Below are 17,010 nucleotides of genomic sequence, written 5' to 3' on the forward strand. Positions count from 1 at the left end.
AGAAAGATGTTTTGCTAAGAATATTTTATTTTACAAATCAAAATACAAGAGAAGATGTTTGCTAAGAATCCTTTATTTTACAAATCAAAATACCAAAGAAGATGTTTGCGAAAAATCTTTTATTTTACAAATCAAAATACAAATGAAGATTTTTTCTTATTTTAAATTAATGTACTTATCTCAAGTTCCCTTGTGTAGTAAGTTATGTGAAGAAGTTGCAATCACACAATCTGTACATAGTAAAGTTTGAGGTGACACTCAAAGGCATACATTCCATCAACACATATGGACAAACATATGAAGAAATTTCCTTGCTTGACAATTGAGGTAATAGGTCATCCAATTAATGTTTAAAGTCTATGTGTGATGACACATGTGTCTTATGTGTAGGATATATATACAACTTTAAAATAAAAATGTTGAGTTTACACATTCAGGTGTGTGTTTAATATGAACATCATAAATGAATAAATAAATAGATATGTATACATGTATAGATGTATGCGCATGTGTGTGTGTGCGCACACACAACACACACACACACATGAGAGAGAGAGAGAGAGAGAGAGAGAGAGAGAGAGAGAGAGAGAGAGAGAGAGAGAGAGAGAGAGAGAGAGAGAGAGAGAGAGAGAGAGAGAGAGAGAGAGAGAGAGAGAGAGAGAGAGAGAGTGTGTGTGTGTGTGTGTGTGTGTGTGTGTGTGTGTGCACGCACGCATGCACGTGCATGTTGTACATATGGTTGCATATGTGGAAACAAATAGCTTTGGATAATAACAAGGAAAAAAAACCTTGATTTTTTAATTTACATATAAATAGGTGTATGTAAGGGATATATATGCATGTGTTTGTAAAGTATTTGTGGATTTTTTGGATGTGAATCTCTCTTTTTCTCATTTTTGTTATTCTCTTATCCATTTTTTGTCTAATTCACCTTTCAAAAGATCGCTTTTTAAGATAGAATTATGTGATTACATGAGCTTGTTACGATAATAACTTGCTTTATGAGCCACATGGTTGAATATTAAAAAAGTATTATTGAACCCTATTCCCAAAAGGAAAACGTTAGCATTGTAGAGGAATTACTACACTTTTTAAGTCCATATATGCAACTTTTACTTGATGGGATTTGTATAATTAAGGATGGCCATGAATCCTTCTTAGAATCTTTATTCTATCCTTTGAGTTGGACTTATTATAGCTTTGAGAGATGTGTCTTACTTGTATCATTCATAGACATGTCTTACATCATAGACAACATATACAAAAGTTACCACATATTTTGGTTGATGAGACATCAACTTGTTTTTTTCCTCGGTTGTGTAGACTCTTTATTTTAATTCTAGCTAGGTTAGAATTTCTTGAAAAGACACATAGCTATAATGGGATTTGTATTGTACCAAGAATTTCAATTGAGGAATAGTACATGGCCATAGTTGGCAACATAGTCAAGGGATTGTAAAAGGTAATATTATCATTATAATCGAAGCATGTTCATAATGCAAGCATTTAAGAGAATATTTCAATTTTAAAATGAGTATAGTATTGGAAGTTTTAATTAGGATAGTTGCTGGACAAAATTTCTTTGTACACACAATAATTCAAAGAAAGTAAAGTTATAATATAGTAAGTGCTGGTTGATTGAGTAAATAATTTTAAATATTAATATATGGAGGAGTGTATTTCCACAAATAAGTTCTTACAAGTCTAGGAGACCAATATTTCACTCTCATTCACTCACAAAGTCGCACAGAGAGACACACATAAATCTCTCTCTCTCTCTCTCTCTCTCTCTCTCTCTCTCTCTCTCTCTCTCTCTCTCTCTCTCTCTCTCTCTCTCTCTCTCTCTCTCTCTCTCTCTCTCTCTCTCTCCCACCCAAAAAAAAAAGATTATAAGGATCAACTCTCTTCCTCCTTCTCAAAGTTATCCTTGCCTCCTACAAGAGCCAAAGCATTCGTAGCAATTTGAAACAAAGCCATCATCCATACCTACCCCAAAAATCAAATAATTGTAGGGTATTAAGCAAATCCTCAAAACTTAATATTATGGGAATAAAATGTCCAAAAAGTGAGGATGGTTTACATATGATCCAATTTTTATCCTCCTAGGTGTAATATCCAGAGTTATTTTTGCAAGGTGATGGTTCAAAACATGCTCTTGCTTTCCTAGCATCCTTTTGCATTATATATAAATAATGAAAAGCACATATGCTTATGGACCTCAAATATGGGCTAATGAATCTTAGGACTACTTGTGCCTTGAGAAATAGATACTCTTTTGTTAGATAGTGGATATTAGTAGCATACTTTCAATGTGATCTTATGTCTTCAAGTTAATATATAAGTTCTATATCTTGTAATGAAATTTCTTGGGAATATAAACTTTCATTTTATGTGAACTAGGTGTTTCTTTTCACATTATGACATGGTCACTAGTCAAGGAGTAATTTTTGGTTTTTCCAAAGTAAGATTCTAATTAAAAGTATATCCAATTTCATATGAATCATGTGTCCCCATGCCTATAATACTTTTGTACTCCATGTATTCTCTTTTAAGCAAATACTTTTCTCGAGAAACTCATATATGTGAATCTCTCAATGTATTAAAATGATTATAACTGACCTGAAGTACATAATATTAAGTGTTATATTGCAGGGTAATGACTTAGGGACTTCTCATTAATGACTTTTAAGTGTTAGTAAATATCCTTTGATTGGCTTTTGTAGATATTTGATGATGATAGATGCTACGTATATAGCGATAAAATTCACACACACACACACACACACACACACACACACACACACACACACACACACACACACACACACACACACACACACACACACACACACACACACACACACACACACACACACACACACACACACACACACACACACACACACACACACACACACACACACACACACACACACACACACACACACACACACACACACACACACACACACACACACACACACACACACACACACACACACACACACACACACACACACACACACACACACACACACACACACACACACACACACACACACACACACACACACACACACACACACACACACACACACACACACACACACATGTATACACACAACATATATAAATGTATGTCCATTAATATGATGGAATTTATACTCATAAATAAGAAAATGCAAAAGGAAACTCTCTATATCTCCAAAGAAAATATCATCATATCTATCAATAAATCCCCTCAAGGTAGTTATCCCCAACAAAGTACAAGGTTGGGACCTGTGAGGGACTTTTAAGATATTTCCAACATAAATAAAAAATGAAAGTCAATTACAAAGCCTAAGTGAAACATTTTAAACATTATATTTTGGCATGCCATGTGTGACATAAAATGTATGAGGCATCTCCTCTTTAGTCATAGAGGACTCTCCATTTATGGACCAAAATTATGTATCCTTGCATATCACCATCCAGTCTCCCATATAGAAACAATGAACTTAGTTGAACATGGGAGTTATGGTTCTACTTCATAGGGGAAAGAAGGAACAATCACCCAAGTGGTAGTCTAATATCCACTAAGTTGGGTGACTATGCAATCAATCAAAGATAAGGGTGGTGAACACCACACTTGGGTCATAATGAGTAGGGCTATCTTTTAAAATCCCATGGACATTAGGACTAGTACTTCACTATATGTCGCTTCCATAAAATGGTGCTAGGCCAGATTCTATCAAATCATGGGGGAGCATGTACTAACAACTCTATCTAATGTAGAAAAGCTACCATAGATATCAACCAAGAATTGAATCTTCCACTCTCCTCACAATAAAAGTTAATTTAGTTATCTAGACCATATATGCTGCCACACTTGGAGACCTATAAAAGCATCTTCCTTTTAATTATCCCATTACATAAGGTCTCCCATCACAAAACTTTAAACATAAGATACATGCTTCAAAATTAATGAGTTTTCTAATTAAAATTTTTATTACAAAACCTCACTCTTCTAAGAGTGGCCTAAGTGGTTTTGTTTAGAATGGTGCTCTCCAACCCTATAAGGTTAAACCATAGGTGATTGTATTTCTTCCATGGTTATATGAGATTTATGAGCTCAAGCTCCTTCCATGGTCATAGGAGATTTATGAGCTCAAAGGCTTGCCAAGAGATCTTTTGCTTCTAAATCCATCCCACATCATGGAGTAACTACCACTCACTCATTTTCCCTAACTGGTACTTGAGTGGGCTCAAATAAAAGAAAACACTGACAACTCCACAATGTGTGACACCTTCATCTTGCAAGATAAGTTTTTCAAGCATCCCTCAAGATGCTCATGAGGCATTGGTGTGGAGATCCTAACAATCCATTCCATAATATCTCTTTCCTGAGATAGTTGTCACAAGCATGATTTCCCAAGGTTAGTTATCACATTCATAAACAAAAGTAGTCATTCCATGAGCAAAATTTAATAATTTCACTATCAATGTAGTCCATGAAGTGTATAGATCTACCCTTGCTTTTCATGTTTTATTATTCATGTAAACGTACAATACTTTTAATTTGTGCTTCTTACTTATTGGGTCTTGCTTTACCTTGATTGATTCGTATAATGACTACAACTTGAGGTTGACAAGCTTCCACCACCACTTTAGGTTGCACAACCACCTTAGGTTTGGCTATCACCTAGAGTATGAGTTTGCTATTAGTCATCTCTCATACATTATCCCTATGACTCTTTGAAGATAAGATATGAGTATTTTTCTACATTTTTATTTGTATGCAAGAGACTCACATCTAGTCTAGCATTCATGGAAAAGAACAAAAAAGAAATGTTATATCAAACAACTTGAGAAGATCTTCAATAGCTTGCTAGATTTTTTTCGATGGAAAATCAATTGGGTCTTCTCATCCCAAAGGTATCTCAAAGTTTAAATGGAAATAGAGTGATAAAACATGAAGATAAAGAAGAAAACATACATAAACAAGGTGCCATCATGTTTTTTGGTGGTGGAGAGAAGATTGATGAAATTGAATGAGATGGTGGTTGCTATGGAGTGGAGTATTCTCCTTTTACCCTCCTCAAGCTATTGCAAAAGCTACATAGCTAATTTTAAGTACTATGAAAGATACACCTCATAGAGGTGATTTGTGTAGGAAAGGGGGAGGGGATTCTCACCATTCACTCAAGCTAAAAGTGCTCATGAATTTTTCCATATTGGGAAAATCCATTTTCAGTTAATTTTCATCCATGTTATGATGACCAGAGCAAAAGGCAAGCTCTATTGTTGCTCTCCACTAAGTGTAAATGTTTCTAATAATTAAGGCTTCGAGGAACTAGTTCACACTTAAATCCTCATAATTTTACCTCGTATATGATAATGACACCATATTAATGTCCCATGAAATTCAAGACCGAGTTATAATTTATGTTGGATGTGACTATGCTATCATTTTTCCCCCGGTTTTGTCATTACGGATCTCATTTCAATTTCTCAAGCTTTTCCATGTTTGGGTAGTTTGAATGAAATTCTACTACTTATGATTATTTTTAGTGGCGCAAGAATTCACTAATGTTTTAACAATTTTATTTTTCTAAGAATGATATCTTGAATTTTTAAGGCTTGAACTTTAATTTAAATACCTTATGCTTAATACCTTATGCTTTTATTCATTACATTAATGTAGAAGTAGCAAAATAAAGCCCTGAGGGGTACACTTAATAGAACATGAAAGATACCATGTGGGTTCGAAAGAAATAGCATTTTATTTAGTAAAGTTTACAAGATTATATTTACACAAAGGGCTTTTAAATTACAATTTGAAAAAAGTCCATAAGTTTAAAGTAAAAGGGATCATTTTATGGCCTTCTAACATATAAAGAAAGGGTATTTCTTAATATCCTTTGAATGCATGTTATATAGATAATTTCTTAAAGGTGCACCATGAAACATTACATGCTTTCCTCCTTAAAGAACTTGAGATGTCCTTATCTTGTGAGAAGAAAGGGATATGGTTTTTGTAGGATGGCCTCATATATCCATGTGGCAACTTCTTTGGGATAGTCCAATGTATTCTCTTGATATTTGAGACCTTAGGGTTTTCTCTATTTAATCAAAATGAATATACAATATGGACATATAATAAAGTTTAAAAGGCTTCCCCAATAAAATCTTGCAAAGTTCCCTTTGAATGGGGTATACTTTAACACCTTGGCTCAAATTCAAGAATCATTATGGATAATCAAATTATACAAATGATTTAAAATTCATAAATATGAAACATTCACTAAGCATAAGAGATATGTAGGAAACTAGATGGTCAATCAAAATCATTACTAATGTATGGTTATAGACATTTTTGTGGCCTTGGTGAGTATTTCAAGACTAAAGGCTTGTAAGACTTCTCCATATCATCTTCTTTATGCTAGCTTAGAGGAGTATTTGATGACTTCTTGCTCACATGATAGGCTATCTTTGGCCTTGTTGTCAAGTACTAGTGATTGAAGACTCTTTTGCAATTCTTGCTGCTCAAAATAACATCTTTATAATCATATTCTTCTTGTAGTCCCTTAAAAAGTTGTCTGTATATGTTATCTAAATTGTCACAACACTGTGTATGCTATTTATAGAATATCCTTATTTGTGATTATAATATGAGTTCGCTTGCTAAAGGATTTTGAAGGCATTGTATGCCCCTTCTAGATGTTGAGTAGAAGTGACTTAACATTAGATGTGCATTGCATAATGCTCTCCAATTGCATGAGTAACTATCATTTTATTGACAAACTTGTAATATGGCACAAAGCAATAGTTTAGAGTTTTTGTGTCAAACTTTATTTACTTTTTGATGTGGATGCATGCAAAGTTTTTGATATTCTAATGACTACATACTTGTACATCACGATAAGATTCTTCCTCTTTTATAGCCAAGGCATTTAGCATTGTCTTCACACAATTGCATTACTAAGTGAAATATTGGTTTTTTTTGTTAGCATTTGTTTCATAAATCAATGATAATATATAGTAAACTAGTCAAAAACTTTACGGCCTCTAAGTTATATGTTAGTTTGATAGTGACTTGAGTAAGTAAGCTCGTAAAGATCAACTGAAACTATATATGCTATATTTTAAAGGTAAAATGATAGTACTTGTCATTATAAGCAAAAAATAGTTTATCAAAGTTTTGGAGACTATAATGTTTGAAATATCTATCAATTGTTAGACAATCGCAAAGGTAGTGATACCAATGTGTCTACAACTAATACACTATTTTGTTGCTCAAGTCTCAACTCTGGCCTTAGAATCATGTGCTATGTTTTTAGCCCATCACAGTCTAAAAGTTTGATTTATGTAATAGGCATGCGAGATTTAGATATATGCAATGTTTATGTTATAACCTCAAAGATGCAAACATTATAGGGTTTGAGATGTATATGTTCTCAGATTGCAATATACCTACATCAATCTCCCACAACTCTACTTTAATCGGTGGTCCAGCTATGTCACACATCTACTCTTATGGCACCAAAGTCAATCTAGAGCCCCTATAGTATTATATGATAGCAACAAGAAGAAAAATACTTATTTTTTTGTAGCCAAATCATAAATTCAAACTTCAAGTCCCTAGAAAACAAACATGTCAAATTTATATTGTATTTATACACATTGAAAATACAAAAGTATGATTTTTATTAAAAAAAACTCCTCCCCATGGGATCAATATTGTGTAAATACCACAAATATTATGCATGCTTGTGCATAAATGCTATAAATTTTAGACCTTGGTATTGAAGCAAGGACTTGTTGACATGCATCAAAGAAAAGACTTCTTGATATCTAGGAAGGAATTCAAGTTCAAACATATATCAACCCTCTCTATTTGAGATCTTGTTGAAGCATAGCATGGCTATTCATCAAGCTTATATCAGCCCTCTCCTTGAGATTTCTTTAAGGCACAACTTATCCATGTGCTCAAGCTTATATCAACCCTCTCTATTTGAGATCTCTTTAAAATAGAGCTTGAACCTCTAGGCTAGATTGTTTTCAATTTGACCTTGTGGGAAACTTGGACATGTGCTCAAGCTTATGTAAACCCTCTCTCATTGAGATATCTTTGAGGCAAAGCTTGGTCGAGCTTATAGCCACCCTCTAAAAGTCTTTCTTGAGGTAGAGCTTTGTCATGTCCTCATTCTTGTATTAATTCTATCCTCAAGATCTCTTTTAGACAAAGCTTGTTCATGTGCTCAAGCAAACCTCCCTCTTTGAGATTTCTTAGAAATAGAGCTTGAACATGTGGACTAGATAGTTTCAAATTCATATTTCATACCTCCTCAAGGTGCAGCTTCTCGAGCTCATATCAAACCTTTCTCTTTCTTTAATATCTATTTGAGATAGATCTTGGCCATGTGCTCAAGATTATATGAGTCTCTCCTTGAGATCTCTTTGAGGTAGAGTTTCTACTTATGGGTAAGTTGGTTTCAAATCTCACATCGAGATCACTTCAAGAGGGGAGGGGGGGGGGGCGGCAAGAGAGAGAGAGAGAGAGAGAGCACGCTAGAGGTCTTCTAAATAGAGCATGCGAAAGCCTCCCTTGTATGTAAGAGGTTGTTCTAGAACATCCTCTCTTCCTCCTGGAGAGGTCGAGTGAGATGAAGAAGACAAAGATGGGCTTCCTTCTCCCAAGTCGAGCGAACGCCGCAGAGAGTAATGGGGAGGGGGTTTGATAGGTGAGGGAGGAGAGGGGAGGTGATTTGTGATCTCCCTCTCCCTTGCGGCTACGTATGAGGCCGCCCTCCTTCCTTCCTTCGCGGCGAGCATGGCGGTGGGGGCCAGCGGGCCGTCCATCTTGCATAGAAGGTGGAGTGGGTGGTTCAAAACGGGAGGAGGTGATGGTATTGAGGTTCCCCACCAGTCGATGGAAGCCGCCTCTCTCTCTCAGTTCGTGACAGCGGGGAGAGGTAAAAAAATTTATTTTCAAAAAAAAGTTTATTAACATTTAACAATTGTTGTTAAGTTGTAGGGGGGGTTCGTGTGGGGGACGTTACAGGATGCATCTATTAGAAATGTGGGAAGATCAAATCAAGTGTGAGAACTACTAAAAATCACTAGTTATTTACTTGTTTTTCATTGATTTGAAATTATCATGATACATGCATACGTGTTGGACATGTTTTATGCTGGATTAGCGAGTTGTAATCTATGGTGTTTGAAATTAATTGATGAGAAATTGTGTGAAATGATGGGGCTCTATGAATGAAAATTACTAATATTTCACTTTTTTTAAAGAATAATTATAAGTGTTTGACATGGCTTACGTTTAATTAGCTAATTATAGAGTTATGACTAGCTAGTCATACTTGGGACTACAAGTACATACTTTGAGAGAAATTTTTGATTTAGATTGTAGATAAATCCAAAGCATGTCCAAAACCCACTCCAATATAAGTTTTTGAGGGTTCTTATCAATGGTATTCCATGGTTTTTTAGCTTGTAGTTGTGGCCTATTGATGGAACTTGACAAACTCTTACTTAGCCCACATTGTAGATATTGTTTAGGCATCAATAGACTATATTTGTAGAGGTGTTAAATGACCATTCCACATTAGTATTTTGTCTATGATTTTATTGGTTTTTAGGTGTATATTCCACATTAGTATTTTGTCTATAATTTTATTGGTTTTTAGGCCTATACACTCAAGTTTTGATCAATAGTAGTTAAGACATAGGTAAAGACCCTAGGGGGCCTCTTGAGAGCTATTTGGGGCCCATCAAAGCATACTTGTATAAATTTAGAGTTCCCATCATTGACAAATGGCTTAGGATCATGACCTTCAGATTTTTGGGTTGAGAATATTACATGTGTACTGTATTTGATTCATCTTTAAATTATGGAATGTTGATGGATGATACTCGGAGTTTTTCAAGTTTTAGCCTTTTTTTTAAAGGGTTGTTGATTCTCACCTCTTCCCTAAAGGATCATCAATCATAACAATGTTCACAATTTTCCTCCTCAAACTTGAGTGATTTGACATGCCCCACACTTTACATTGAGTGCCATTCCATCCTTGGCCAGAGTTGCATTTGCATAAAAACTACCTTGAGCACATTGACATCACATATCTTGAGTGTCCACTAGTTGTATACTTGGTTTGCACACTTGAGCACTAGTATACATCTTAAGGACAACCACATCACCATCTCTACTTGAGTCTATTCCAACCATCACATGTCTCAAAGCTAATTGTATACCCACTCTTTACCTTGAGATGAGCCCTAAAGTCCATTATTTTGAATTGACATACACTTTGTTCACATGCCTTGGCATAGCATCCACTAGCATACACCTTAACAACACTTATAACCCACACCAAAGTGGACAACATTCTTCCCTTGCTTGAACCACATTGTCTTCCACTCCTCAAGCATATGTACCTTGAGCTAAAGATCTATTTTCATGGAGTTGGTTTTGAACTTCATTTCGAGATCGTTCACATCATCTCAAGCTTGTTGTGCATTTGTTATAACTTGATCTGAACCTTCACGCACCACACCTATTGAGACAATCATGAGCACCCTTTGTTGTAACCTCACCTCGAGTACTCGCCTAATGTGATGTAGCCATTAAGAGAAGTAGGAGGCTGTATAAGGGACTACCTACTATGACAAACAAGGGGTGAATATCCTTGCATAGGAGGGTGGCCTTAGAGACTTCAACTTTAGGACTATTAGTGAATGTGAACCATACTCAATACCAATGGACTTCAAGGGAGGTAAATGGGTTACCTTTTGTGGACAACACAAGAGTTTCTATGCACAAGGCATGGTGGCTTGGCAAAAATGTTACAAAAGTTTACTTTAAGGATTCTCATCTACCATGAAAAGATCATGGTCTCTAAGCTATAATAACCCTCAAGGGGTACGCCTTATAGAACGTATAAAGTACTATGTGAGTTCAAAAGAAAGGGTATTTTATATAGTAAAATCTATAGAATTATATTTATAAAAGGGGTTTTTAATTTATAATTTGGAAAAAATCCATAATTTTAGTAAAGTAAAAGGGGTCATTGTATGGCCTTATAGCATGTAAACAAAGGATATTTCTTAATACCATTCACACACATATTATATATATGATTTCTTATAGATGCACCCCTTGAGGAATAACCAAGTGGCATTGGTTTATAAATTATCCTCTATCTTGCCATAGAGGATACTGGCTATCTAAAAGAATAGCTATAGTTTGTGGTTATTTAATGATACAAACTCCCAATGATTTTGAACAATTGCAATACATGTGCCACCTCCACACTCACTCCTATCTCACTTCAATCCTTACAAACAATCATAGATGATTTTAAGAGCCAATGTATACTTTCATGTTATAGAATATGTGGCGAAACTTGTATTTTAGACTTTTGAAAGTGTGGCGATTTGTTCTCTAAACCAAATATATCCTATAATTTATTGGTAAATATTTTTTATGAAAATAATAAAGTAATGAAAGGTTTAAAGTGTTATTTTTGAACTCAATATGGTAAAGTTTTCTCAATAATAATGTAGAAAAAGCATTGAATGAAAGATCATTCAACCAATGACCGTGTTATTGCAAAGAAAATAGTACAACTAAAGCAAGGCAAATCAAGTCAATACACATTGATTAAAGCTCAACTTTCTTGTGAGCAAATACCTATAAATAATGTATTGATAAGCCATAGTGCAACATTCACTTGGATTGTCTATACAAAAGCTTCACCATTCAAGTTGATTACACAAAGTGCAACTTGATTATCTTAAGCTTACCATCCATCAGTACTAGGAACTTCATCATTCTCATGTAATTTTGTTGTTGTTGATGATGATATTGATGTCAACCCTGTGTTGATATCTGATTGATTTCGTCGAGTATTGCCTGATATCCAATATGCCAAAGCTCATTCATATGGAAAGTTCTCTACTGAGTACTGATGGGAAACATACAATCTCATGCAAGTATCTAAGTTTGTACTTAACTTGTTGCGCACCTTGTTTTCTAAAAATGCCATAACACTAAACATTCTTTCATCCTCCACGGATCCTAAAATTATTGTTTGAGACAAGTCAACAAGTCAAAAATATTCAAGGATATGCTCTTGGAGAACTTGACTCACGCTCAACCTGTTCCACAATCAAGTAATTGCACCTGATTTTGTAGGCTCTTCAAGTTCTATAAATTGATGCCACATGGTCTCTCCAAAGCATTGTGATTGTTAGAAAATTTCAAATCCATCTATTACCGAGAAGGTTGCATCAGACCCTTGCAATTGTAACATTTTCCCAAAGTTATCTTTAAGAACATGAACTCTTTTCTTGACATCTACTTGAAGAGTATGCATGTCTTGCTTATGGTTCCAAAATTGTTTGATATTTCTATCACAAAGTATTTCGAGGTTTATCCACAAAGATACTACCAGGCTTCAAAAAGGTTCCCATAGGCTTCAAACAATCGTCTTCCTAAGGAGCTTGTACCCCCACTTTGAAGACATGCTCTCTTCTCCTCATCTATCTACACATCGTAAGCACTTCTCTTACAATCTCCCCAAACACTAGATCATATTTTAGCATTCCTGTTGGCCGCCCAAATGGCCCTGATGGTAAGGCCCCGATGATAATTCCATAGTTTTAGTATCTCTTCATCTAATATGTCTTTGCCCTTGAACAATGCCAACTTCATCTTAACCTATGCATTAAGGCCTACAATTGCAATCCACCCCATCACCTTCTTTCAGAGAGCTTGTGCCATAGGGCAATGCCAGAGAACATGGGGGATTGACTCCCAAGCTTGATGGCACATGACATACTATGCTTGGATCTTCATAAACTTATTGAGCCTCTCCTTCGTGCTTAGCTTCTACATGCACACCTTCCATAGAAGGGTATTTATTTTGCTAGATGGAGTACTAGATGACACCTTTCTAGAGAGTTTCTACCATATCTTCCAATGTTCCATAGGGAAGATGGATCTCCACTCCATCTGCTACTTGAGGAACACATCATTCTTCCTTAATTCCAAATATTTCTGACATTTAGCTTGAACCACCTTTTTACCTCTAGTTGTGACTAGGAACTTGGGGAGGTGTTTATTCTTACAGACCCTGGAGGTGGGCCACTCTTCTTTCCTCTCAGCTAGCATGGATCTAAGCTAGTCCATTTCCTTAGTATTGAGATGGAACTTGTGTTTAATTTCATCCTTGTCCATGAGTTCCCCTTCTTATGAGTTCAACATTTCTAACCATCTTCTCAGACCTTTCTTCTCAACTACTTTGGACTTCTTATTATCTTTATATGTTGGAGCTATATTGTCCTTGAAGGCAATTGGTAAGAGCCAGATATGTTAGGAGAGGGAGGAATCTCCTCTCTAGTCTACATCTTCACTCCACCTAAGTCCCTTGAGAGATGCCCACCAACTTTTCAATAGTGTATTTACAGTGGTCAATTCCTTTATTATGAACTCAGCCCCTACCAATAAAACATTCTCCCATGAAAGGGAGTCCTAGGCACCTTTCATTAGTTTGGTTATTGACATCCATTTTATCATAATAGCTTCCCAAAGAATGTCATGCTCAATTCTAGCTACTATGCCATGCAATTTGTTTTGGCACCTATTGCCTCACCACCCATTCAACCATTCACTTCGAATTCACAAAGTAGGCTCAATGCTAAGGAGTGCCATTTGTTGCCATTAGCATGCTGCCATAGAAATTCTTTGCACATCCTTTCTATTACTTGCCAATTTGATCTAGGGAAAGGATTTGCGGATGCCACAAACACATTACCTGTATTGATGACAATGTTTATATGCTTGCTTGCTTGCAATGTATATTATTACATATCACTGGAAGCTCAATGTATGATTCTAGATTACACTCTTGCACTTCGTGCCATCCCAAAACTCATTTATCTGTGAAGTACCAATTGCATTATCCTTTATCAACCTTTTTTTAAAATTTCTGCACATTTCCAATAATTCATGACATAGGATTCTACTTTTGGTTAGTAATTGCAATTGTTTTGTAATGGAGATATAAATTTATAATCAAAAGAAAGCCTTGCTAAAAAAAATCAGGCTTGTATGATTAGATATTTTTGCAAGCTTAAACGATATCATTGGGTGAACAAGCTACTACTCATTTGACTTTTTGTGTTCCATTTGACTCTTCACCTCTACTAACATCATAGTCAAAGAGTAGAAGTAACCACCAAACTACCATGGCAATAGTGTTGCCACCATGAAGCATATCGAAAGGCCTTTTCCCCCACTACCCCTCCATGACACTCAACTCCATTGAATAATTTTCTCATTTCATAAGCTAAATACATGAGCTCTAGGAAGGCATACCAATAGTCTCAAAATGAGCTTTGAAATGTAAACATGGTATGAGCTTTTGCACACCTTGATTATTTGGTGGAATATTTTAATTTTGATCAGAACAAGTGGAGCCTCTCTTTGGTGGGTAATAGGTATTACACTTTGACTAACTAAAATCAATTCATTTAGCTATGGACAAAGATAGTGGATCCCACGCTTGCATGTTTCTAACTATGATCTTCCCCTTCCATATTTAAAAGGTAACTAAAATCAATTCATTTAGTATGGACAAAGATAGTGGGTCCCACCCTTTCATGTTTCTAACTATGATCTTCCCCTTCCATATCTAAAAGGTAGGCATGCTTTGATAGTCCATGAATAGGGATAAGTTGCATGCTTTTGTAGTTCATGAATAGGGAAAAATTGGTAAGGGATAGGGATAAGTAATCTTTATAAAAATAGCTTTGAGTTTAATAGTTGGCAATATGAACTCTTAAACAAATTTTAATATCTGACAATTTCATCTTTTTATAGTTTCTAAAAATCAATGTTGCATGGATTACAAACAAGGTGAATGTAATGATTGCGAGCATGGTGATTTTTTTTCATCTTATCAAGCATTAAGTGCAAGGTATAAATAGCAAGCATGGGTATTATGGTTTCCTTTCAATTATTATTTTTTGGTTTATAATGTATTTTGAGCAAAATGCATGATAGTTAAGCATGACAAATCACTTTTCTTCTACAATTATGGGGTTTACATGCAAGGAGGATTTTCCACACAATCTAGTATGTTGAAGTCACCATCACAGGATTATGCTCCATGACACACCACTTTGCTTTGCAGGAATTTATTCAAACACACCATGCATAACAACACTCATATTGAACTATTTTCATTGCTCTACAATAACTACCGCAAAACACATACTATTTTAGATATACAGAGGTATGCCCACAATTTTGTCAAAGAATTTTAGAATTTCATGACTGTGACAATTTTGTGCATTTCTTGCAAATCAGTGTGGTTCAAGAGAATCCATCATAAACAATATGTTTGTCAAGCACTTGCTATGCTTTTGCAAGAGCACCACATTTAGCATACATAGTTATTAAAGTGCTTGCAACATAGGGGCTTCTTTCAAGTAGCCCCCGTTTACAAATGTCATCATGTAGCCTTGTTCCATTGAATAGATCCTTTTACTTTGCACAAGATCAATCCCACAACGTGAGTAGTCTCCCTTGGAAAGACAGCTCCTTCTCCTCTTGAGACTCCCCTTCACTCAATTTAAATGTGGACATTGATTCAATTTTTTTGACCTCTTCAAAAACCTAGGTTGGATTTTACCAGCAATCCAACCACAAGGCATCTATTGTCACTTTGTGCTTGAAAACTGGAGACCTTGGACTGGTTAAAGTGGGGTGAAAGAAAAAGCCATGTCTCTATGACAGCTCACAAGATTTCATGTTTTGCAGATGTGGAATACGCCATGACTCATAATAAAATATATTGGGGCAAACTAACCTTGATGTTGCAATTGTCCTAGTGTTGCAAGGGATCTTTGAACTTGATGTTGTCAGCCTTGGGATGGTGTTTTCGGAGCTTATCATTGGGTGGCGATGGCTCATCGATGAATCTTTGTTAAGATTCTTCCAAAGATTGGAGAAGTGCAGAGGAGCACCTAATTTTCATGTTGCACACTATCTTCATTTTTCATGCTCAATAGCCTTAGGGCCACCATTGCAACTTGTAAGAATGGGTAGCTCACTTCTCCACCTTTGTCGAGATTTAAAATTTTCCTCACACATACAACCCTCTCTCTCTCTCTCTCTCTCTCTCTCTCTCTCTCTCTCTCTCTCTTTGTACGTGCACATGGGAATGTTTTAATATACACACTTTCTTAGATATATCTTTCTCTTTCTCCATCTTCCCCTACATTTCATGCACTACTTGAACATTAATTTAGACAATGTATGTTTATATTCGTTGATTCATAGACTTATCTCTCATATCTATCTATCTATCTATCTATCTATCTATCTCCCCTTGCATTTTTTGCTTTGGAGCACTAATTTAGACAAAGTGTGTTTATGTTCATTGACTCATAGACCTAGACATGTGTAAGTGCGTAAAGCTGCACAAGAGCATTTAGAGAGAGATCTTCATCTTGGATGTGCCAAGAGCATTTCAAAGCTTTATCATGATGTCCATGTCTAGATATTGAGCAGTTAGGACAATCCAAGAGAGTACATGTGGTGCTATAAGCTTTTTTGAACACTTCTTGCACTTTTACAACCATTGCACACTTAGCATACATGCTCTCTAATGCAATGCCTAGCACAAAATCACCATTTTTCTATTAGCTCCAACCTATGAACCTTAGCTTGTATCACACTTATCTCATATCCATATCAAACCTTATCAACTCACACTTAGATAAAAGTACGGTGGCAACACTACATGGGAATATTCATTATCTCAAGAGAAACACATCAAAAATTGTATTGGCATAATCCAAAAATAGCAATCTAGCTTATAAAATGCTTACTTTGTCTCTTGTTAAGCTTTGAACTCACCCACATTCTCTTGCCTATCATCGTTTCCATTTGCATAGTCAAAATCTACATAAACATTCTCTTGCCCAAGTCAACGAAATCAAATAAAATGC

The 17,010-nt window shown here is 35.6% G+C and overlaps 1 long non-coding RNA gene across 2 annotated transcripts; it reads left to right on the forward strand.

Annotated features, from left to right (window-relative positions):
• Positions 1 to 8,566: 8,566 nt before the first annotated feature.
• LOC148013924 (uncharacterized) lies at positions 8,567 to 16,218 on the forward strand. Of its 2 annotated transcripts, none has more exons than XR_015688693.1 (2): positions 8,567 to 8,954; positions 15,189 to 16,218. It is a non-coding gene; the product is annotated as an uncharacterized LOC148013924 (long non-coding RNA). The 2 variants fall into 2 exon arrangements; XR_015688692.1 differs by having other exon boundaries at positions 15,818 to 16,218.
• Positions 16,219 to 17,010: the final 792 nt, after the last annotated feature.

The sequence above is a fragment of the Lygodium microphyllum genome, chromosome 25, assembly GCF_053477565.2.
Source record: "Lygodium microphyllum isolate KBCC chromosome 25, Lygodium_microphyllum_v1.1.10, whole genome shotgun sequence".
Taxonomy (NCBI): domain Eukaryota; kingdom Viridiplantae; phylum Streptophyta; class Polypodiopsida; order Schizaeales; family Lygodiaceae; genus Lygodium; species Lygodium microphyllum.